The 25,911-nt window shown below is 34.4% G+C and overlaps 4 non-coding genes across 4 annotated transcripts; 3 read left to right on the top strand and 1 right to left on the bottom strand.

Annotated features, from left to right (window-relative positions):
* The first annotated feature begins 190 nt into the window (after window positions 1-190).
* On the top strand, window positions 191-263 carry Trnat-ugu (transfer RNA threonine (anticodon UGU)). Its single transcript has one exon. It is a non-coding gene; the product is annotated as a tRNA-Thr (tRNA).
* A 5,075-nt stretch (window positions 264-5,338) lies between these two features.
* On the top strand, window positions 5,339-5,411 carry Trnat-ugu (transfer RNA threonine (anticodon UGU)). The gene has a single exon. It is a non-coding gene; the product is annotated as a tRNA-Thr (tRNA).
* A 9,034-nt stretch (window positions 5,412-14,445) lies between these two features.
* On the top strand, window positions 14,446-14,518 carry Trnat-ugu (transfer RNA threonine (anticodon UGU)). The gene has a single exon. It is a non-coding gene; the product is annotated as a tRNA-Thr (tRNA).
* Window positions 14,519-24,370: 9,852 nt separating this feature from the next.
* Trnat-ugu (transfer RNA threonine (anticodon UGU)) lies at window positions 24,371-24,443 on the bottom strand. The gene has a single exon. It is a non-coding gene; the product is annotated as a tRNA-Thr (tRNA).
* Window positions 24,444-25,911: the final 1,468 nt, after the last annotated feature.

Raw genomic sequence — 25,911 nt, 5'->3', positions numbered from 1 at the left:
TTTAGAGAAACAAGCGTTGATGATCCAACTTTAGTATAATTACAGTTTTTTTATGTCTTTGTATTTGTTAATGCTGTGTTTGCATTCGACAATCGACATTATTGATTGGCGATTATTTATATTTATGACAGCTGAGTAAATAGACATTAGCTTAATTTTTAAGTCTATATTTGTACATTCGTAAACGTGTGCCTCCATAGCTCAGTGGTTAGAGCACTGGTCTTGTAAACCAGGGGTCGTGAGTTCGATCCTCACTGGGGGCTTGCAGTATGTGTTCTTGTTTTTTTTTGTTTTTTTTTTTAATCTCATACATTTTAAGCAAAATTGAGATGATTAGATTGTAACATGACAACTTAGAGACATCGCTCGTTTTATTATTATTATTATTATTACTATTATTAATAATTATTAATTACTATTATTATTATTATTACTATTATTAATAACTATTAATTACTATTATTATTATTACTATTATTAATAATTATTAATTACTATTATTATTATTACTATTATTAATATTATTACTAATATTATTATTATTATTATTATTATTATTATTATTATTATTATTATTATTATTATTATTATTATTATTATTATTATTATTATTATTATTATTATTATTATTATTATTATTATTATTGGCTCACAAGGAGCTTTCACATAGGCCATCAAAGATCTCTTCTTGAAAACAACCTGTGACGTTTCCTGGAAGCTGAGTGACAACAAATCTCTCCAGATTTCCAGTACTCTCCATCTCTTTCAATAATATTTGCGTTATCGCAACAGCCACTTACTATTGATTTCTCGCTGACAGCAGCCATTGGTCTCCGCTGGAATTTGAGTGGCAATAAACCTCCCCAAGGTCCAGTTCTCTTCGTACTTCGTACTTGTCCAGCGGAGGTATCGTCAGTGCTCTCTCCTTGGTCTTTCCATCGTCCTTGATCTCTCTTGGCTATTTGGTATCGATTAATTTTTAATCTGGAAACCATGAAACACATACGTATGTACGTACGTTAAATACTCTTAAATATGATATTTTAATTTATACAGATTTTTTATTTATGTACGGCACAATCACTTTGACACGTAAGATCACCGAAGTTAAGCAACGTTGAACCTGGCCAGTACCATTTCGGAAGGCTAGGCGCTATATGTACCTTCCGGGAAGGTTGGGCATGAGGCCAGCATCCTCACCTTATAAAAAGAACTCAGTCGCTACAAAAGCATCTACAAAAAGTTGTAGATGGCCTATGCCCCTTAGTGGCTCAAGGCTATGGATGCATGGAGAGTTTGTATTTATTATTATAGGATCAGTTTTCTAATGATTATTATATTGTACCCAATATATAGTAATGATTCCAAAAGTAAGAATGAAAGTGTGAATACGTTGTCATCAGGTGAATTACATTAAAATTATTATTTACTTGTCGGAAAAAATCCATTGTGTATCAAAATAGCGATCACACCCCACACTCATTAAAACTGCATTAAATTAACTTCCGGGCAACATTAACATAAAACTAGGTTTACGTAAAACTAGCAAGGGTACCCGACGTTGCCCAGAGCAAAAATGTAATATTAAAACTTCTACTAGGTTGTAAAAGAAAGTTCTTGCGAAATTTTTAATTTCGATTCCAAACGATGTATTTTCAAATAAGTTTTCGGTATGATACCTTTACTTTATATATTATTTTAAAGGGTGTTTTTCGCTCTATCTAATCGTTTAAATTACAATCGTTTTAAAGCTGTCATGTCTTCTTTTACGAACGTTGAATACAAGATGTAAAAAAAAAAACAAATAATTCAATTCAAGCTAGGCCGAAAAGCTCTGAAACAGCTCGCAATATCAACGAAGCGTTTGGCCCAGGAACCATTACTGAACACACAGCACAATGGCTGTTCAAGAAATTTTGTGGCGGCGACGAGAGTCTTGAAGATGATGATCATAGTGATCGGTCATCGGATGTTGACAATGATTAATGAAGAATTTTAGCCGAAGCCAATTCATGCACAACTGTTCAAGAACTTGCTTCTGAATTAGATGTAACGTTTACGACGATTTCCAATCACTTGAGAAAGATTAGAAAAACAAAAAACTTGATAAATGGGTGCCTCACGAATTGAACGACTACCAAAAGAAATGCCGTTATGAAGTGTCATGTTCTCTTCTTTTACGCAAAAAGAACGACCGATTTCTCAATCAGGTTGTGAATTGCAATAAAAAGTAGGTTCTTTACGACAACCGGCAACGCTCAACTCAGTGCTTAGACGCCGACGAAGCTCCACGACACTTCCCGAAGCCAGAGTTGCACCAAAAGAAGGTCATGCTGACTGTTTGGTAGTTTGTGACCTGTCTCATCTATTGCAGTCTTTTGAATGCTGGTGAAACCAAGTACCGTCAACAAATGGATAAAATGCATCAGAAACTTCGACAACAGTATTCAGCATTAGTCAACAGAAAGGGCCCAATTTTCTCCCATAACAATGCCCGACTGCACGTTGCTAAACCGACCCTGCAGAAGTTGAAATAATTGGGCTACGAAACTCCGTCTCATCCGCCATACTCTCCTGAACTCTCAACCATCGACTACCACTTTTTCAAACATCTCAGCAACTTTCTGCGTGAGAAATACTTCAAAAACCTAAGCGATATCAAATACGCCTTCAGCGACTTCATCGCCACCAGAACGCAAGATTTTTACGTTACTGGAATAAATATATTCGTTTTGAGTTATGTTGATTCTGATGGTGCTTATTTCAATCAATAAATTTTTGTTTGCGCCAAGATATGTTCATCCGAATTTAAAACTTAAAACCCGCAAGAACTTTCTTGACAACCTGATATTATACTTAACTCAAAATATAGTAATGATTTCGAAAGTAAGAATAAAAATATGAGTAGGTAGCAATTATTGTTTACTTGTCGGAAAAAATCCATTGTGTATCAAAATAGCGATTATACACAAGCTGCATTAACTTACGGGCCAGACCGGGTAGTTTTACATACCCGACTTTACCCAGTGTGTAATATATTTCTATTAAAACTTCTATCTCTCTATCCATCTCTCTATTGTTCCCTCGTTCTCCCGTTTCCACTTCCTTCTCCCCACCCTTTTTCTTCTCCGCCCATCCAATTCCTCTCTCTTTCTAGATATACGCACAAACTTTTTTTTAGGAGAAATGAGTCGGTATAATGGAAGTAATTACTTGATTAAAAAGTCGGGGTTATTTCGCTTTAGTTAGTGTATATATTGGCTGGAAAAAAAAAAACGCTCTTCCGCAACAAAATCTGTGACAGTTTATGCCCGACTTTTTCTAAATCTATTATAATAAAGTCGTGTTTCTGTCTGTTTGTTTGTTCACAATTTGATTTATTTGTACAAAATATACACTGTTTTAGAAATTAATTTTCACACTGAAAACAGAATTTTATACACTTTTATTATAGAATGATTTCTATATATACTGCTTATTCAAACGAAATTTACAGCCTTTTCTCTTCTCTGCAACCGCCTTCCCACAGAGGAGACATTGCGTACCTATCTCTGCTGTATCGTTATTTTGATGGCAAGTGCTCGTCTGAGCTTCAATCGATGGTCCCCTCCTCGCCAAACTTTCACAAAAACACTAATCTAGCCAAAACCACTATCCACTATAATTTCTTACTCTCTTTTTTTGTGCCTAAACCTAAACGTAGATTCCATGAACAAAGCTTCTTTCTTAGAACAGCACACCTGTGGAAATCTCTTCCGTTTTCCTGCTTTCCAGCTGACTACAATCTGATTGTCTTCAAGTCCAACGTAAACAAGTTCTTGATGAACCGTCCCCCTAAGTAATCCAATTTACAAAATCTCCACTACTTATGTTTACTATGCTATAATCCCATTGACTAATGTATACCCATTAACCTTTATCCTCGAGTGGCCTCCGGGCCTTGATAAGTGGTGATTCCCGTGTAAAAAAGCAGTTAAGAAGTAACCTCATTTGGATATTACATTAAAGAAAATCTTTTTTTAATAATTAGCTGCATGTTATTAATTATTTGTTGCGACAGATTTTTTTAACTGTTCTACTTAGAACTATTGTATGAAGTTAATTTATTTCATTTATTTCTAATTTAATTCATATTTAATTCACTGTATTTTCAATCATTATTACAGACATCAGTTGCGTTTAAAAACCGAAATAAGTTTATTCATTTAAGCTATGAGAGTTATTTCCCCTTTAAGCGATGGGGGTTATTTCTTGTTTAATTTTTATAGGCAAAGATAGTTGTGTTTTATGGCGTACGCTTGCAATTGTTTTCGCTACATTCCTAAATCAGCACATTTCAAAATGAAAACAAAATACGTGTTTGCAGCAGGGACATTCAGCGGGAATGCTAGGGATGTCCAAGCACCTGCCTTTTTTACTCCTGTTTGAAAAGTGCCTGGAAACATCGTTTTTATTTTTATTTATTTACTTGAACACTTGCCCTGAAAAACTTCTCTGCACGTCACTGATTTACAATTAATCTCAACTCGAATTATCAGAACAATCGAAGTCGTATTCCAAACGCGACACCTACTCACACTCCTACCACGTTACCACCTATCAGTTCTATTCGCTATCATGTTTTTTTATCATTCCAAGTAATTATAAAAATAAAGGTGTTAGTGCACTTATTGATCCGTGATATTTTTTAAATAGTATTTTCAAGTTTAATTAAAGTTTTATGGTGTCTTCTTTAATTATATTGTGAAGTTAAAGTACAGAATAGCTACAAAACACCATCCCCTCCCCATGTTAAGAATGGCTTTCTAAATAATAACGTTATTACTTCAGCATGGATCAATAAGTGCATTAGTACCTAACAATAATGCTGATGTAATAGCATTTAAAATAAATGTAAGCAATCCCCCCCATCATCATCATCATCATCATCATCATCATCATCAGAACCCGAATATTCCATTCTTGGCTTTGGTTTTCACGATTTTTTTCTTTTTTTTGATTTTTTTTTTTTTTTTTTTTCAAGTCAGAATTCTTTCTAGAAAGACGTCGAGTATTTTCGGAAGAGACCACGTGAAGGTTGCGAACATCTTAAGTAAAAGTGATTTTTGGGGAACGAACTGGATTCGAATTTGTAACACCCAGGTCGTCAGTCCGTATCATTAAGCACTAGAACATCGTCATCCGTTGTGTTTTTAATATTTGATTTGCATTCCACAATCGAAATTAACGATGGGCAGATTGTTATCGCTGATGACATCTGGGTGAATAAAGTTAAAACAAAAAAATGTCAACTATTTTTTTTTTCTTTTTTTTTTTTTTGCTGGTTGGCAATGCGTATGCCTCCATAGCTCAGTGGTCAGAGCACTGGTCTTGTAAACCAGGGGTCGTGAGTTCGATCCTTACTGGGGGCTGGCAGTTTTTTTGTTTGTTTTTTTTTTTGTTTTTAGGTTTTTCTGGTGATAGTTGTACGTTTTCAGCAATATTGTAAACAACGGCTTTTGTATTAAGTCGGTATCCAGCGTCACGTAAATGATTACCTATGGAGATCTTCCTGAGATTCCAATTTCTTTTCATGTTGTCTCAACCCCGTTTAAGCCAGCATCATTAGGAACACTTCGAACAAGGTTGCTTCTTTCCCTTTTTTATCAGTTTGCTTATCAACTTGTTCAAGCTGGGAATGGGGCATCCTACCAGATGCCAAACATTCACTCACTATTTTATACATACCAACCTAGTGATCTTTATAAGATTCTAACCGTCCATTTAACTGCAATTGTTTGAATCTCTCTTGCACTTAGTTCACTGGGTATATTTGCCAAGCAGTTTTTATTGCTTTACAGACCAATCCACAAATATTGCAACAATACTTGAATGGTCTGGTGGCAATACATCGTCATAAAATTAAGGGGTTTTCCTAATTTTATTGGTCATTATTTTACTTTGGTTAGTTTTAAGAGATCAAGGGAGCTAACTCCGTCCTGAAGCTAACATTTGATTTCATTACGACTTGAATTTATATCCAAAGGTTCTTTTAAGAATAGACGTTGTTCCCTCTATGGCTGCTGTCTGTATTTCGTGCCAGCTTGGTCTTCCAGGGATTGTTTCCAAGTATTTCTTAAGATTTTTTTTTTCATTAGGCCAAACATTATATGAATTCACATGATTCACCAAACCAGCTTTGGATGGAAGAAATCTGACACAGATTGTTCGTTTCAATTCTTGTGGAAAATGTGCAGGAACTACAGATTCATCCTGTTTTGTAAGAGCACGTTTCAATACTGCATGTTTAACACGCTTTTCCTCAAACTTTATGCATTCTTCTATGATAACTTTTCTTCAAACACAGGGTGTTTCAAAAGTCTTGGGAACAGTTCAAGTCCTCATACCTGCTTAACTATGAAGTTAGTAAAATGAAAGTTGTGTCATTTTTAAGCGAAATGCATTAAGTTTTCTGTCAAGCTATTGTTTTGTCTTGTTTTTTTGCTTTTGTTTTTGTTTTTGTGTTGGTTTGGTTTTGTTTTTTTTGTTTTATATTTTGTTTTTGTTTTATATTTTGTTTTTTTATTTTATTTTTTGTTTTTGTTTTGCTTTTGTTTTTTATTTTATTTTTTGTTTTTGTTTTGTTTTTGTTTTTTGTTTTATATTTTGTTTTTTTGCTTTATATTTTGTTTTTGTTTTATATTTTATTTTTTTATTTTATATTTTGTTTTTTGTTTTGTTTTTGCTTTGTTTTGTTTTTTTATATTTTGTTTTTTGTTTTATATTTTGTTTTTTGTTTGTTTTTTGTTTTTTTGTTCTTTCATTTCTTTTCAGATCCAGTAATGGCGTTCACTCAACCAGAAAAGACGTTTTATGTTCTTGAATTTGCAAAAACTGAATAATAGACATTGGTTCAGCGTGCATCCCCAGATCTCACATCCTGCGATTTTTTTGTTTTTGTTTTTTTTGTTTTTTTGTAGGGATTTGTGAAAAAACTGGTCTATGTGTCTCCCATTCCAAGAGACGGGTATGAGCTGAAGACCCCGAATAACAAAAGCTGTTGCAACCATTGACACCGCAATGCTGGGACACGTTTGGCAAGAATTGGACTATCAGCTTGACGTGTGTCATGTCACCAATGGTGCTCACATTGAACATCTTTGAACATTCCATGAAAAACTTAAGATTCCAAGCTTTCTTAGTGTTGTGTCGTGGAACAACAGTGAAAATAAGAACAATCAAGTCGAGGTTCGGTTAAGGAACAAGTTTATTAACAATAATGTACAAAGATAGGAAAGCGTGTATATCTGCTGGGCACTCGGCTAGCAGTTGAAGTGCAGTCGCATCTCTTTCACCGGTGTTGGAATTACTAGCGCTATTCATAGTGCCAATCGGTGTAAATTCCTCTGTTCAAGGAAGGCCGGTATAACACTTAATATACCAGGTGCGTTTTTATATCCTTAATAATTCTCGAGATATTCAGTGTCAAAATGTGCTTAAGACTTTTTGAACTTTTGGAACTTTTTGAACTTTTGGAACTTTTTGGAACTTTTTGAACACTCTGTATTTTGATCCACAGTTTGAACTTCGCAGTTATTCACATCAATTTCCAGCAACTTAAGGTTATTCCTCGGTATCGGCATCGCAGCATTTATTTTGCTATCCTGCCATCTCCCATCTAAGTGCCCAGTTCAACGCGTTTGATATTTTGACGCCCCTCATTTCTTTACTACAGTTGTTGGATTGTTCAGGAGTAAAGGGCGACTTCTAAATGACGTTCACTCTTGATGAAATCTATCCTGAGCTTTGAAATGTCTTCGTTTTATATATATATATATATATATATATATATATATATATATATATATATATATATAATGGTTATCAACGTACACGTGTTTCTACACACACACACTCACGCATACATACATATATATATATATGATCGCTACTTCTTGACAGAAGCTTGTTATCTCTTCATATTTATGTAGAGCGTCCATGCGCACGTAGATGTCTCTTCAAACCAGCTACACTCTTGCAAAATCGTTCACAGAGGTAACAGTGGAAGTTGCCAGTATTTGGTGTTGTCTGTCGTGGGACTTCATTATGCACCTTTGAGAGTCTTATGAAAATGCTTGCTGAATTAGAGACGAAATTGGAGATATTGCAGCAATACATGTGTGGCCTTGGAAGCGGTACATCCTCATATAATTGCTTGACATTGTGTGACCTCACATAGTTTATTAAACCGGCTTTAGACATAAGAAATCTGCCGCAGTTTTTGTTACAATTTAGCAAGAATTGCAGATTCATTCTGATTTCTAAGTGCACGCTTCAATATTGCATAATTAAAATGCTTTTCCTCAAATTTTCTGCATCTGTGATTATATTTCTCCATTTCTTTCGATCTGCAGTTTGAACAATCTCTAACTGTTAGGAAATAGGTCGAACATAAGAAAGAAATATGGTAAATTATATTGTAGACATGTTTTACCGGAAGTGAGAGTCAGCTGATCGGATCTGCGTGTGAGTCACGTGATCAGGTGAGTTTGGGTTTGAACGTAGAGAAGAACAGACGACTTAACAGGTCGTCCCCTCCCCTTTACTGGGGGGGGGGTGACGCTGACGTGTGTGAAAATAAGACTTTGAATTAACCACGCAATCAACGACATTCACTTTCCATTCTTCTGCAATCGACACCTGGAAGGTGAAATAAAAACTATATAAAACCAATTCATCGTCTTGGAGTGAATGAATATTCGTCCAAAACAGGTTTCCAGCCTCCCCTCCAAGAACAAGATGAATTCCAGGTGGACAAGATCAACGACGCATGAAGTTAAGGTATGTCCAAAGTACGTGTACCACACACACACACACACACACACACACACACACACACTCACACATACATACAACTGCATATATGAATATATCACAAATAGACCGAAACATATTAGACGATCATACAACGGTCTCCTTCTATGATACTAACAATACAACATAACAACTTGAGATTAACCTTCAATACATCCTCGAACCTTTTCGTAGGATTATTCTGCGGTTTCTTTCCTATGGAAAGCTCATCATAAAAGAGTTGTTTCGGTATCCTATCATCTCTCCTCCTCAGTAAGTGTCCAGTCGAACGCATTTGATTTTGAACGATGCTTATTTCTATGCTGCTGCAGTTGGATTGTTCAGGGACAGCAGTATCAGAAGTGTAGGACCTCCAACTGATGTTCTGTATTTTATGAATGCACTTTTGATGAAACTTATCCGGAGTTTTAAGATGCCTCCCGTATGTACTTCAAGTTTCGGATGTAAACAAGTCAGGACACATGCCTCATACACGTTGATCTTTGTCTTCACAATGATTCCTTTATCCGAACGGACACGTTTTTTTTCAAGCTTAAAAGCAGAGCTATCCTGTGAGTTTTTTTTTTTTTTTTTTTTTTTACACGGTGGTCACCACTTATCAAGGTCCGGAAGCCACTCAGGGATAAGGGTTATTGCAAGTACAGTACGTTAGTGTGGAGATTTGATGAAGTGTTTACTTAAGGGGGCGGTTCATTAGGAATTTGTTAACGTTGGACTTGAAGACATCCAAGTTCTAGTCAGGTGGGAAGCAGGCAGACGGAACAGAATTCCACAGGCGTGCCACAAGCCCAATGAGACACTAAGTTACATAAGCTATTTCAGCATCTGAGGTTCCATCTCTACTCAGCATATTACTTGCTCGAAATTTTCAGCATTTAATGATAGGACGGAGATCCTTTTGCTGGTATTGGCAATCATGTTCTTGAAAAACTGTGGGGGGGTGACATGATCCTTTGTTTATGTACCTATTTACTATGCCTCCCCACGGGACAGAGTTAGACACCAGGGTCATTTTTTAACGTGGAGAAAAGGTACAAAAATAAAAAAAATGTCTCAGTCGTGAAGGACTGATCCCCCACCGAAAGAGAAGAAGAAATGGAAGTGCAGCATCTGAAGAACAGATACCACACTTTGATCTTGACCAAAACGCCAAGTACGATCCTTTGTTTATGTAACTTAGTGTCTCGTTGGGCTTGTGGAAGTGTCTATGTCCTATTTTTCAAGATTTACGGTTATATCTAGGAAGTCTACTTCATATAGGTTCCTATTTACAATGCCTCCCCGCGGGACAGAGTTAGACACCAGGGTCGTTTTTTAATGTGGAGAAAAGGAACAAAAATAAAAATTGTCTCAGTCATGAAGGATTTCTCTTCCACTGTGTTATTGTAAAATCCTAACTTGTGGATTGCCTTCGTTAAATGCTTTCTAAGTTTATCCAGGCTAATCCCGTTGTAATCACGTGAGAAACAAAGCCCGTCATCTCTATAAAGACCGAATAATGAGTGATTTGGGAATTACAACGGAATTATTTACCAAAACATTTACAGGTATCCGTCGCCTTTAATCTCTTCCCATCAACCAAAATAACTGGTTCCACATATGATACACCAGTTAGAGATTAATACATAACAACGGTTTTCTTCAAACTAATGCTCAGATCGAAAGCTTCGCACGCATTTGAGAATTCATTCATTGTCAACTGTATGTCCTCCGCAATGTGTTCAAGATATGCGCCGTCTGCATAAAAACAACTTGCGAATGATCGCGGGGAAGGTTTTTGCGTTTGCATTCAGACGTTGAAGATTGAACAGCCTGCAATAAACTCGAAATCTCGAATATAAATGCGTTCTCGAGTTTATGATAGGCTGTTCAATCTTTGACGTTTGCATGCAAATTCAAAAACAATCCACGTTATCATTTTCAAAACTTACTACTACCAAGCTCTACTTAAGCATTGAGCAGTGTCGAAGTAAATACTGAGAATAGATACAAATAGTAATAATAATAGTAATAATAATATATAGTAGTAGTAGTAGTAGTAGTAGTAGTAGTTTATGTATCTACAATAATTTTTTATGCATCTATTCTCAGTATTTAATTCGATAGTGCTCAATACGTAAGTAGAGCTTGGTAGTAAGTTTTGAAAATATATATGGCAATTAAGCTACAGAGAATTTTCTGTGTTCCATCCCAAAAGCCTGACGGATCCTCACGAGGATGAAATGAGGAAAATTCTGTGTTGCTTAACTGTCATATATATTTGAAAAACTATATATATATATATATATATATATATATATATATATATATATATATATATATATACTGTATTAACAAAAATCAAGACTTCAAAAAAGAATTGATAGCACAAAAAGTGTATTTCATTATTAGTATATATATATATATATATATATATATATATATATATATATATATATATATAGCTAATAATTTATTGCATGAAAACTGTCAACATTGCTTTTAGCTCATGGTTACAATCGACTCCCCAAACTCAAAGCTTGGGGAGGAGGAGGGCGACATCCATACTCTCCAGATCATCAAGTTTGTTATCTTTTTTCCCGGCGATTTTCTCTCAATCTGTGACGTATTCAACAATTGGTTTTGTGGATGGAATTAACGGGATTATATACACATTTCTGCATCAGAAAACAAATAAAGCAAATGTTTGCAATTAAAATTTCAGCTTCCTCAAACTTGCGATAATCAAAACAATCGTAGTCGTATTCCAAACACGACAGCTAACCCTAACCCCTGAACTACACTCATCGATATCATCTACCATTTCTATTCACTATCCCGCTATTTCCGATTACCCTTGGATAATCTCGTTACATTATAAAGTTCGCCATTTTCTCGCCCTGCAGACATATGTTCGTCATTAACCGTGCACATCGATCTTTCATAACCTCCAACTTCCCGATTGATTATGTATTATTCGGCTTTTTTTTTGTTTGTTTGTTTGTTTTTTCTACTTCTTTTAATTATATTAACACTGTTTATCTTTTTAAGGCAACCAAAATTATTTCATTAAGTACTTTTGCAAGCAAAATCCGAAACTGAAACTCCGCAGATTAAGGACTATCCACTTATTTAGTGCTTCGTTTTTAAAATGAAATATGTTTTTAACTCTTTTTCAAAGTGTTTTTAACACGTTTTATTAACTACTTGTTCTTATATATATATATATATATATATATATATATATATATATATATATAGAGAGAGAGAGAGAGAGAGAGAGAGAGAGAGAGAGATCACTGCCCGCATAGCAGCAGCCGTATAGCACAACGGTTAGAAGCTCCGACTGTCATTTGGGTGATCGAGCTTCGATCCTGGCTTGAGGCAGTTGCTTGTCTTGCCACACTGATGAGCTGTGAAACCGCGAAACAGTACTGTATGTGGATGACTATATATATTGATTGAGATTGTCGGACTGACTTGGTTGTTATAGTCACAACGTTTCGGCCGTTTTGCCCTCCGGCCTTCATCAGGTGTTTTGTATCAAACTGGGGAACCGTTTGTTAGGAGTCTCGAACCCAAACCTTCATTATTATTACGGGGGTACCGTGTTCGGGACATAGTTGCTGATTCTCTGTTTTGAATGTTACTTTTCACTGCTTTCGTTCAGGATTGAACTCAGCACCTTTGGGTAACTATAAACTTTGATACAACGTCTCGGCCATATGTCACTAGGACAATTCTTAGTTGGTTTTTGTTAATGTTAAACCTATGTTGTTATTCAAGGTTTTCTCTCTCTATCAGAGGTGTCCAAATTGCATTCAGCTCTATGCTTGGTTTGCTCAGTAGGTTGTTATGTCCGAGCATGTGAGCTGTTTCTTTAAGTTTTCTCACTTTCCAGTGGGTCTCTCTGTTTATTATTTTTACTTCATCCCATAGGGGGCGATGGTCCCCCCTCTCCATCCAGACATGGTTGGCTATACCCGATTTTTCCGTCTCCCCTTTAGTTACAACTTTTCGGTGTTCTTCCACTCTTACTTTAAGGGGGCAGCATGTTTCACCCTTGTAAACCTTTCTGCAACTGCATGGGATGGAGTATATGCAGTTCTTGGTCATGTTCTCCTCCATGCGGGGCTTCACTCATACCAGGTGTCGTCTGAGTGTTGACTCACTCTTGAATACCGTCCTGATGTCGTAGGGGGCACATATTCTCTGAATCTTTTCGGAGATGCCTCGTATGTACAGTGCAATGTATATTACAAGGTATTGTGGACTAAGTCAAATGAGAAAGCATGTGAAGTTTCCTCCTGGTACACCAATGAAGCGGGGGTCCCTAACTATAGCAGGCAGTCAATCGATTTGATCTTTAAAAATGGGCGATTTCACCGATGTTGATGACAATAAAAATAGGGAGGGCGGGCCTGGAACATTCAGTACTGGACAACGTTGAGTCTCCCTGTTAGTATATATACATATATATATATATATATATATAAAGTTTAGATGATATAAGTCATCGGTACCGTCGGTTTTAAACCTGATAATAGGGGGGTTAGATACCCATACTAAGCTCTCTTCAGCCGATACTCATCTCTAAAGATCAGTATCGGCTGAAGATAGCTGATCTAAAATGGTCCCTTATTATCAGGTTTCAAACCGACGGTACCGAATACTTATCTAAACTTTCTGTAAATATAACTATTTTCGTCAGGTGCATGAATACACCAGGCCTCAACGGAAAGAAAAGGAAAAGAAAACAACAACAATCGCTCCTGACGGATGTACCGGTAGAAAGCGCTTGAGAAAAATATGGCCAAACAACAACTTTTGGGCGCCGTTCTATATTATATGCCTGCAGAAATGAAAAAGACTGCTCGGCAGATATCCAGAAAGGTCGGAAAAGGGAATGACTCTGTTGTATTCAATCAGACGTGTCTAAATCTATAATATAAAGCTGAACGTCTGTGTGTGTGTCTGATCACAAATAGGCTCCTATATGGTTGACTATTATAGAAAACTGATCACATATAATGATAAATGATGTATCGAGACACAGGAATGGGTATGTTTGATCTGGCATAATGATGATTCATTAAAATTGTGGGGTCTGCGTACATTTATTTGTTATACATTTGTTTTGTGACAACTTTTTCGAATCTATGTGTACAGTAATACAAACCCGGAAGCTATCTCTTTACAACCCTTCCTTTTCATAACCTATCATAATTTCATAAATCAGAGTCCATTTTCTGTAGGCTGTTTTTGAACCTAGTCAACGACGGGTACTTTTGCTAGTATATATATATATATATATATATATATATATATATATATGTGTGTGTGTGTGTGTGTGTGTGTTATTTTAATATGGTTGTTTAATTTTTTATTTACATAATTTTCATCAGATTTGCATGCGAATGTGTTAACTATTCTGCTTTTTCTAATCACCTCAGACTAATTTCGTGGCAACAATAATACTAATGCGATAACATTTGAATTTATCTGATTTCTATCTGAAAATCGAAATCAACAATGGTTGTTATCATTAAGGACAGCTGAATAAATAAAGCTAAAAAAGAATTTCAACTATTTTTGCGTCACTCTACTGTGCGTGCCTCCATAGCTCAGTGGTTAGAGCACTGGTCTTGTAAACCAGGGGTCGTGAGTTCGATCCTCACTGGGGGCTGTCTGAAAAAATATAAGATCTTTTTCTAAAAAAGGTTAGCAGTTCTATTTCTAGCTCTACTTATAAATAAAAGGCACTTTGTTTCTGTGTGTGAGTTCGTTTCCTATGGACTCCGAAACAGCTGGGCTGATTTTTATTTTTGAAATCTCACAGAAATGTACCTTATGTGTCTGAGATTGTTCTTAGGCTTTTTTATTGGAATGCCTCCAGTAAGTATCGAAAATCGATAATCATAAAAGTACAATTAAAGAAGGGATAGTCCGATTTTGACAAAAATTAACATCAGTGCATTTGAGAAGACTCGTGTATCTTTTTAGCTATATTTTCAGCAATTCGCATAACACGGTATCTAGTGTCACAAAAACGAACTATTTGGCCTGGCGGTTTCCTTTGAGAACGAAACAAAAACATTCCGTCTAGTACATTTCTATGTAGTTCATTTGCCAAGGGTATATTTTCTATTATATTAGTGGCCTGGCAAGGCCACAGGGGAGCAACCGAAGCAGCCAAACTTAAGCCGGCCTGCGGGACACTATATGTGCAAATGTATGCCTATTTTATTGGTTTGAAAATAGAGTTTCTTTTTTTACCAATTGCTGTAAATTTTAACCATAGAATACAGGGTGGTCAAAAAGTCAGGTAACATGTTAAAGGTAGAAAAAACAATATGATCCATTATAATTTCTATTCGTTTAATATTATTTGTTTAAATATTTGAGTGTAATATATAAACTAACCCTCCTGATTTCTGGCTTTGGGGCTATGTAAAGGATAGCGTTTATGGCAAGAAGCCTGATACAATAGCGTCTTTAAAGTTATTTATTGAAGAGGAGATTGCGCGGATATCAGCTGACATGATTACACGTGTTACACAATCAGTGGTTAATCGCTTCCAGCGATTGATAGAGAGAAATGGACGACAATTAACAAAATAAACATATTTCATGTTTGTTTCATTTTATATTTCAATGTATGGTACTTAAATATACGTGTATTGCTAATATCGTTTTTCTTTAAAATGTTACCTGACTTTTTGACCACCCTGTAGATTATAATCTTCAAAAAGCCTGCAATTTTTTTATGTCGTTTCGTCTCATAGATTTGGCTATCAGTATAAATATATCTATATATCCAACCTTTTTTTTTTTTTTTTTTGTGCAATTTTATTTATAAGTTCCAAATCTCAGCGATATTGGTCAGAATTTAACAAATGAAGGCTCGTTAGAAAGGTAATGATTTGAACTGAATTGACTTATGAGCTATGTGTCATTTGCCCTTAAGGTCGCACGTTAAGGGAGATCATCAATTATCCAGAGCGAATTTTGGGCACGTTTTTTTGACAGCCATAAAATATTTCAATCATAGTCATCTGTTTCCCTAGTTTTGCATATGAATTACAAAATATTTTATTAGCGATGATAACAAGCAACCACATGAAAGTGGGTGAACGGTGATAACGTAAGCACGAACATGAAATTCGCTTAGCCTAATATAAGGAGGGAACGCCACACGTCTTCTAAAAGAAAAAGATTCTACTTTTTTAGGCGATTACATGTAAACATGCTGGAAAAGCTAGCGGTAAAGAAAATCAAACAAAAGAAAATCAGTAGCTGAAACTTTGAAGTGGGAGCGGGATCAAAAACAACTAAATGAATATCAGGTGATACAACACTGTCGTGATTGGGCAGAATGTGATTATATAAGACGGTTGCTCAACAATAATTTGTTTTTATTAAACTTGAAAACAACTCTGTTGTAGATTAGCCGGAAAGGAGCTTCGCGGTATTGTAATGGGGGGGGGTCTCATAGAGGTTAGGGCCGTGCAAATAGATAAATATGACAACTCATATGATTTTAGGGTTGAATGGAGCATCGAGCTAGTATTCAATAATGTGGGTCGGTAGGGACTGCCAAACGATTGTGAAGATTGGACCGTATGTTTCCGTGACGTCAGATTTGCGTTAACTATACAAACTATGGAAAAGCAGGAGCGACTTAATGATTTTTTAAAACCTTTGTTTATCTTCTTCAAACTGCAATTAATAATTAATCTTTGTTATAATTTTGTTAGGTTTTAAGGTTTACACAGTTTAATGATTAATAATATTATAAACATTTGTATATTAAATATGAAATACGGTTTTACTGAATGCTCATTTGGTTACCTACGGGCTTCCATATTTTGTTCGGTAAAAAGAAACAAACAAAATATGAGGGTGGGGTCTACAAAATGCATAATATTTGTGCAATAATATTTTCAAATTAGTTTTAATCTGGCGATAAAATAGCTGACAAGAGTCATGTTTATATTAAAACTTAATATTTCAAAAAAAAAATTAAACACAATTAATTAATAATCTATGTTGTAACGGAACATTTTGAAATAATGGAATTTTAATCGTTTTAATCTGTTAAAAATTAATTACTGTTTAAAAAGTTTCTTTTTCTTGACAATTCAACTGATTATAGTATATATTAATTCGAAAAAACGCTATTTAAAAAAAAAACATAATAATATTAAGTTTATATCAATTTTTTAATTGCAACTTCAAGGTAAATTTTTGTTCAATATGTGTATTTAGATTTTTAAAAAATAAATATGTTTTACTTATTTGAACTCTTGTTTCATAATAAATATAAATTTCGATAGATTAAAATATATTTTGTTCGAATTTCGAAAAAAATAAATGGGGGGGGACACGCATTTAAAAAATATTTCCCCTCGTATATTTTACGAAAACTGCATTTTATATGTAATTTCATTCTAAAATGGATAAGTATCGAAAATTTCACGAAAATCTGACCATTAGTCGATTTTTGCTAGATTTATTAAATACGGGTATGTTTTTACGTTCGGAATGTCTACTACATGGGAACGTTATTTAAAGCGCCAATTATGTAAACACTATTTTCGTCTCGCATTATTTTCGTTCGATGAAAATTTTTATTTATTTATTTTGCCCTTCTTCTTTTAAATGGTACAAAAGTTATACTGATAATATTAATTTATAATAAAGTTACATCGTTTTACATATAGGCTGGGGTAATTCTGTGGTGAATTTTGGCAGTCCCTATGAGTCGGTAAAAATAACTAAAAAGTAATTATTTTATTAGCATGTCTTTTGTTGTTTTTGGTGTTTTGGCACCGTTTTACAATCTGTCACTGTGCAGGGGGGGGGAGTCAACCCTCGTTTACTAAGAGATTCGTTCAGTTTTTTGCATCTCATAATTTAGGACGCGATATTTTTTTTAATCAAAGCATTAAAAAAAGGAAGCTGCGACGAATTTTTTTTAATGCAACAAATTTGATAACAGTTAAAATACAAAATATATTCTTTACGCGAATATTAAGAGAAAACCAACGATATTTTCATTAGATGAAAACATTTACATATCGCGTCCTAAATTATGAGATGAAAGAATGAATGAATCTCTTAGTAAACGAGGGTTGTCTTCCTCTGCACAGTAACGAATTATGAAACAGCGCCGGTGTTTTGTTTTGTTTTTTTTGTTTTGTTTTTTTGTTTTTTTCTTTTTTGTTTTGGTTTTTTTTTCTTTTTTTTGGGGGGGGGGGTCTGAAAATATAAAAATAATTACACTCGCCCAAAATTGATATCAAAGAAATGTAGAAAATGGTAAAGATTTAAAAAAAAAAAAAAATTGTTACATGTCCTTAAAACGCTATCTGATCCGGAAGTAGGTGAATATTTTACGTGATTCCTCATTGATAATTATAAAATATTATTGTGTTTTTTTATTTTGGTTTTTGGTTTTTGGTTTTATTTCTTTTAACCATCAACTTTTCAGGCGATTTACGTGTAATCGCTTAAAAGAAATAGAATTTCCTCTTGAGGGGCGGGGGCATATAATCCAGGGTTCCAATAATACCAAAATTAGTTATTTTGTTATTTAAACAATTACAAATGTTTACACAGTATTTCTAATTTTTCTTATTCACCATTTCTTCTCTTACAAAAAAAATATACTCCATTTCCCGAAAAGAAAATATTCAAGGGAGGTAACTCCCACGTATCAGAACAAGGGGCAATACTCTATTTTCGCAAGGGGAGAAAACTCATATTTATTGAAAACTAGTTTATTTTGAAAATAGGTTATCGGTAGGTACGGGCAAAAATGGATGGACAAAAATGGGGGGGGGACCTAGTTTTGAAAGCCGATTCATCATAATTTTTTTGTAGGTTTCCGACTACTTTTTGATTGTATTCGAAAGATAAAGGACTAAAATTACTCTCCAAAACGGAAAAAAAATATTTGTACACGTGAAAAAAAAAGTTATGAAAATGTTTTTACGGCGAACTACTACCCAATTCAGCCAAATTTTGAAGTTAAATAAATTCATTGTAAAAAATCCTTTAAAAGCTAATTATTAGTTTTCTGTGTCTATTTCAAAGATAATTTGTAAAGTCCTAAGATATTGAATTATATAAAAAATAAAAAATAAATAAAAACTTGTTTATATATTAACCTAAACCCGAGTGATTATTCGATTTTGGCGTTCGCAAAACGCAACAAACTAAAATTTTGTAAACACGAAAATTACGAAGACCCAAAATTTCAGGCAGTCGAAAGACTGTGAAAATGACGTCATGTAATTAAAAGGGAGGAAGTTCTTCTCCCTACCCCCCCCCCAATCGCGCATCCGTGCATTCCTTTTTTGAACGTTTGTATAGATTTTTACATTTTTTAATTTAATTATTTTTAATGTTCCTATTTTTAAATTAATTTTTTTTCTTAATTATTGTTCAATATCATATAAAAAATATGTTACGCTGAAAGTTTCACATTCTTGCGAGCAATGAAATTATTAAAATCTTTCATATACAAATTATGCGAGACCTGTAATTTAAAAAAAAAAAAGTAGAAATATTTTTTGCAATTATAATTTTTTGTGGGCGAAAATATTAAAAAGCAACGCTTAATTCAATGGTAATATCTGTAGTTCGAGAAATTATTTCTTCTTCGAGTTATATAGAATTCATTAATACGGATTTAGGGGCTTTTTTCGTAATGTTCCTGTAAAAATTATTTTATTTTATTTTTATTGTTACAAATTACGATGCTTTATTTATATAAAAAAGCAAAAATAAAGTCTTGTGTTTTTTATTTACTACTGAAAGCCATAACTTTAGTAAAGGTATTTTTTTGTTTAAAACAAAATAATACATTTCCACTAAGATTTAAATAAAAATAATTAGTTCATTATATACCGAGATCATTATTTGATAAATACTGAAAAATTCATTAAAATTGGTTAATTTCCTGATTTTTGGTGGATTTTTAAGTAAAGGGAGGGGTAAAATGTTTATACATTTTGAGCATCGACATTCATTTTGCCCGTACCTTGTTATCGGTTCTGAACAAAGTAGCCGTCTTTATTTAGTCGTTTATTTTTTTTACGGTCAACTATATATATTAAAACGACATTATTTTTGCACCAACATAATAAATCGATAACGTGACCAAAATCGCTACTTTGCTCAAAACCGATATTGGGTCTGAAAGCGGGTGATCATTATCGCCTGATAACCCGGAAATTGGTGATCCTTTTATTTTAAACTAAACATCCGTGACCCGTTGAGTCAGTATATGTTATAGCTAGCTATGGAATAGTGACTAAAGTGTAAGTGACTATACAGAATTAATGTATAAACGCGCAAAAATTGTAAGCACGCACGCGCGAAAACAAACATAGCGACCAAAACAAAACAATACGGTATACATTGGTAGGTGTATCAGAAATGCTGGGGAATTTTTTTGACACCCCTAACTGAAAACTGCGAATAAAATATAAAAACTCGTAATTTCTATTTTTAAAGTGAGTTGTTTATTTTCTTTATGGAATATACTTCCAAAATAAACTAGTTGTTTAAAAAATAATAGAAATATTATTTTTTATTCTTTTCTATCATATTTTCCCTTTTGGCAATGGTTTCAACCATTTGTTTGATTAAAAATTCGATAATATGCGTAAACGCTTACTTTCTTAAGTGGTCTTATGATTTTGACCAGGACTATATATATATATATATATATATATATATATATATATATATATATATATATATATATATATATATATATATATTATAATACATTTATAAGCCAAGCTGAAATATATGTTATTTTGTTTTGTTTTTGTTGTCGTTTTTTGTTTTTGTATTTGTATTTTTAACGCAAACGAAAATCATGTAATCGCCCAAAAAAATAAAATCTCATTCATCAGGGCGGGGGTAGCAATTTACCATAATTAAACATTAAGGAAACTATTGCGAAGTGAAAAACTAAAACATGTCCATTATATTTTATTGAAAAAAAATAAGTATTTTACAATTTAAGATTTTTGATTACCGCTTTCTTTTGAAATGTTTAAAAGAAATAATTTGCATTAGAAAATAACGCTACTGAATAAAAATGTGTTACAGGAAATCGTTTGAAAAGACTTTATTCCTGAGCGTAACAAACAAAACATAAACTGAGTAAAATGAAAAAAAAAAAAAAACGTGCAGACGAAAAGGGCAAATAACTGTCACATTCAGAGAGTTATTGCCCCTTGACCGATAAGTTTGCTTGTAACTTATTACTGGCGAAATGTTTTTTAAGTCTTAAATTAATATCTGAGCTAGCCCTGTCGTAAAGTATGCTTAAGCATAATATTTTAATTCTTGCAAATTTCGTTTATATTAGTTAATGTTCTATCGATGTTTATATATTATAAAGTTGCAATTAAAGTACGCTTAAGCATAATATTTTAATTCTTGCAAATTTCGTTTATATTAGTTAATGTTCTATCGATGTTTATATATTATAAAGTTGCAATTAAAGTACGCTTAAGCATAATATTTTAATTCTTGCAAATTTCGTTTATATTAGTTAATGTTCTATCGATGTTTATATATTATAAAGTTGCAATTAAAGTACGCTTAAGCATAATATTTTAATTCTTGCAAATTTCGTTTATATTAGTTAATGTTCTATCGATGTTTATATATTATAAAGTTGCAATTTGAAAAAATAAAAAAATATGACTTGGGTGCATTGCATTAGTTTGCATCCAAACCAAAACCAAAACTTATGAAAACAATAAAATAAAATAATATATATATATATATATATATATATATATATATATATATGTGTGTGTGTGTGTGTGTGTGTGTACATACATATATATATATATATATATATATATATATATATATATATATATATATATATATATATACCAAAACTTATGAAGAATTCTTGGTAAAATTATTTATAAACAAAAATAAATGACTTGAGTGCAACCAGCTATAATCAAAACCGAAACCAAAACTTATGAAGAATTCTTGGTAAAATTATTTATGACAAGAAACGAAAGTCCATAACAATTAAACGACAATCACTCGGATGTAATCGTGACACACAAAATAAATAACCCACACACGCTATCCTATTAATATGTAGATAATATGTAGTAGTAGTAGTAGTAGTAGTAGTAGTAGTAGTAGTAGTAGTAGTAGTAGTATCGTATGGGTTGGACCTCTATACTGCTATTTTTTATTCAGTCTGAGAAATTGTCTTCAGATAAATGGGCTGTTGCATAGCCTCCTTCCCGTCAGGTGACTAGACGGTGTGATATCAGGGGGTCAGCAGAAACATTCCTGGGGAGCTTCCTTAAACTTTGGGTAGATTGGGGAGCCTACTTGTCTCCACCTGTGTTTGTTTACTGCAGTCCTACAGTGTCTTGTTCTGATCCGGTTTGCGGCTATCCACTGCTTCCTACCCATGGCACAGTGGTTAGAGTACTAAGAAAAATAATTTGTTAGTGATATTCTCCTGAAGGTTGAAGGTTCAATTCTCAGTGTGGGCGAGCAGAAATACAATTGGGAATTACTTAGGATCTCTGTCCAGTCATGGCTGATGGAACAAGAGCATGCTACCCCCGTAAATAAAGGGATCCGATCAAAATTCTGTCCAAATTCCCGAGTTCGACAGAAACAATTCCAAGTTCAATAAGATACACCTGAAGAAGGTCAGAGGTTACATCAACTGAAACCAAGTTCTCTCTGATTCTCTCTCTTCTGATCTTGAGCACGTGATACAATGGAGAAAGAGGTGGCTGGTTACTATTAATGCTTCTGTCTTTATATCATCAACGCTCTGATCCCCATCTGGTATCAATTTAAATGAATGGCTCTCATTTTGGGGAGGCTCCATGTTTTGACAAGCTCCTGGGCTTGACCATTACTCCTGATATGAAATGGAACATGTACATCAAATCTGTTGCCAAGGTCGATGAGAAAATGGTGGGATCCTTCTATTGATTCAGTAGATATCTCACTGCTGATGCAGTTCTCTATCTATATAAGAGCCAGGTATGTCCAAGGATGGAGTACTGTTGCTACATCTGGGCAGAAGCTGCTAGAAAGACTTTATCCTACCTCGATAGAGTTCAAAATAGACTTTGTAGCCTAGTGGGGATGCCCTTTTCTCTTTCCTGCAACCTCTTTCCCACAGAAGAGACGTTACGAGCCTGTCTCTGCTTTATCGTTATTTTCATGGCAAATGTTTGGCTGAGCTCCAATCTATGGTCCCCCTTCGCTAAACTTTCACGAGAAACACTCATAACACTATCAATAATTTCTCCCACTCTTTATCTGTGCCTAAACCTAAACGTAGATTGCATAAACAAAGCTTCTTTCTTAAAACTGTACGCCTGTGGAACTCTCTTTCATTTGCCTGCTTTCCAGCTGACTACAATATGGTCTTCTTCAAGTCCAATGTAAACAAGTTCTTGATGAGCTGTTCCCCTTAAGTAACCTAATTCACAAAATTTCCACCACTAACGATTACTGCGTCATTATCCCATTGACCACTGTACACTTATTAACCCTTATCCTCGAGTGGCCTCTGGGCCTTAATAATTGGTGACTTCTTTGGGGGTGGGGAATCACACTTAAGATGAGAACAGTAGTTGAAAGAATTCAAATATTCTTTATATTTCTTTAAAAGAAAATAATGGATTTAATATTCACGAGAGGTGTTCATTCCACACTGCAACTGTTGTGATATGGCTCGTACCATATGACCTTTGGGTCACTCAGAAATAAAAAAAAAAAAAGAAGGTGTGCAGAGCATGCAAAGAGAGCGTGTAATCCATGAACATTTTTTTTTTCTTTTGTTTTTTTACACGGTGGTCACCACTTATCAAGGCCCGGAAGCCACTCATGGATAAGGCTTACATGGACATGTACCAACACTTACAATTTGTAAATACTTCTTGTTTTTATTCCACTATTAATTATGGACATTTTTTTTTTTCTGTTTATCGTTCTTTCTTTTTTTTTTTGTGACATTATGACAGTAACTTGATAATGGAATGATCTTCTATTTCAAAAATGGTGCCAGCGTTTCAAAATCTGTACGAATTATTAAATTAGAAAAATTGGTAAACAGTTTAGTGTCCCGAACAGAATGTTATGAAAAATTGTGTGCGGAACATAAAAATGGTTTTATGTTTTATTTATTTTTCCGTTTCTTAAGATTATGACATGCTGAACATTTTAAAGTTAAAACCAGTTTAGTATTGCGCATGAAATCTGAAGAAAAACAATTTTTTTAATTCAATAAATATGCTAGTTATAATCAATGGATTTCCAAGATGAAAGCATAATATGCAGCCATCTTGAAAATGCTAGCATAGTTATTCATTTATTAAGTTTTTCCTCAATTCTCAGGCGTAATGCTAAATAGATTTTAACTCCAAAATCTTCACCATGACACAATCTTCTAACAGAAACATAAAATTATTTTTATCTTTAAATAAAACAGAAAAACAATTTTTGCAGAAGCCCCCAGTGAGGATCGAACTCACGACCCCTGGTTTACAAGACCAGTGCTCTAACCACTGAGCTATGGAGGCTCTTATCAAGGAAAGTTAAATAACGAATTCAAGTTCCAAGTAAAACCATTTTTTTTCTTGATGACAAATCAATTTTATTGATTTCATTTATTAACAAAAATATGACAGCTGATCAAATAAAAAAAAAAAGGGAAAATCAAAGTATGAAGTGTTTTTAGAATTTGAACTTTTTATCAAACTTTATTGAAACGAGTCTCAATAGCTCAGTGGTTAAAGCACTGGTTTTCTAAACTAAAGGTTTATGAGTTAGATTCGCACTGGAGGCTTCTCAACAAACTTAAACAAAAAACTTTCTTTTTTTTTTGGTTGATGATCAAGCCTGGGAGTTAGTAATTAATATTTTTCTAATTTAACATTTCATAAAGTCTTTGAAATATTAACAACACCCGCAGTAAAAATACAATTAAGAATTATTTAAAACTTCTACATGATCATGGCTGACAGAATAAAATTAGATAAAAGTATAGAACAAGACAACAAAATGGAGTTTCATTCTATATTCAAAAGCAACTTTATTTGTTATCTTCGTTAGTAGAAGAGAGAAAAAGGTTAGTAGGTGGAAGTGTTCTTGTGTAAAGATAGATTTAATATATTGCCGGCTTGTTGAGGAGAAAATAGTTCAGTTTACACGTGTTTATAGCTAGTAGTCGTTAGGATGAAGGAGGCCAGTTAAAAGAGAAAGAAAGAGCAAAGTATTCAGTGTTGTAGTAGATGTGTGTGTGTGTGTGCGTGTGTCGGTGCGCGCGCGTGTGTGTGCGTGTGTGTGTGTGCGTGTGTGCGTTGGTGTGTGTGTGTTTGTGTATGTGTGCGCGCGCATCGGTGTGTGTTGTGTGTGTGTGTCGGCGTGTGCGTGCATGTGTGTGTATATGTGTGCGTTGGTGTGTGCGCGTCGGTGTGTGTGTGTGCGCGCGCGTCAGTGTGTCCGTGTGTGTTGTGTGTCGGCGTGTGCGTGCGTGTGTGTTTGTGTGTGTGTGTGTGTGTGTGTGTGTGTGTGTGTGTGTGTGTGTGTGTGTGTGTGTGTGTGTGTCGGTGTGTCGGTGTGTCAGTGTGTGTGTGTCGGTGTGTGTGTGTCGCTGTGATGCTGTATCGATGAGAGCAGTTCTGCATCCTGATGAACAAAGTTAGTTTGGGTACCGCACGTGGAAACAAATGATGGGAGTTAGAAGGTCGTCATGTTAGCTTGGTGTACTCACGTTCGGCTTGGGGGTTAAAGGCCTGGGCCAAGTCTGCTGCCCGGCAGGGCCAAGAGGAAAGAGGAAGAAGGTTTGTGATTTCGCCTTTTATGTACTTGGTCACGTGATTGACAGCTTGTGATTGGAAAACCAGGGAGAAAATGGATTTCAAATCTCGAGCCGTGAGAATAAGCTCCTGCCTGTGAGTGTAGCAAGTTTTGGTTGCGACAAAAGATTATGTTTTAAATTCTGTACAGATCCCCGAGTTTGATAGAAAGATAACCGTGATCAACAAG

Source organism: Euprymna scolopes, chromosome 24, assembly GCF_053919585.1.
Source record: "Euprymna scolopes isolate OS-2025 chromosome 24, ASM5391958v1, whole genome shotgun sequence".
Classification (NCBI taxonomy): Eukaryota; Metazoa; Mollusca; class Cephalopoda; order Sepiida; family Sepiolidae; genus Euprymna; species Euprymna scolopes.
Note: the sequence above shows the minus strand (reverse complement) of the source record. Positions and strands in the feature narration are given on the sequence as shown.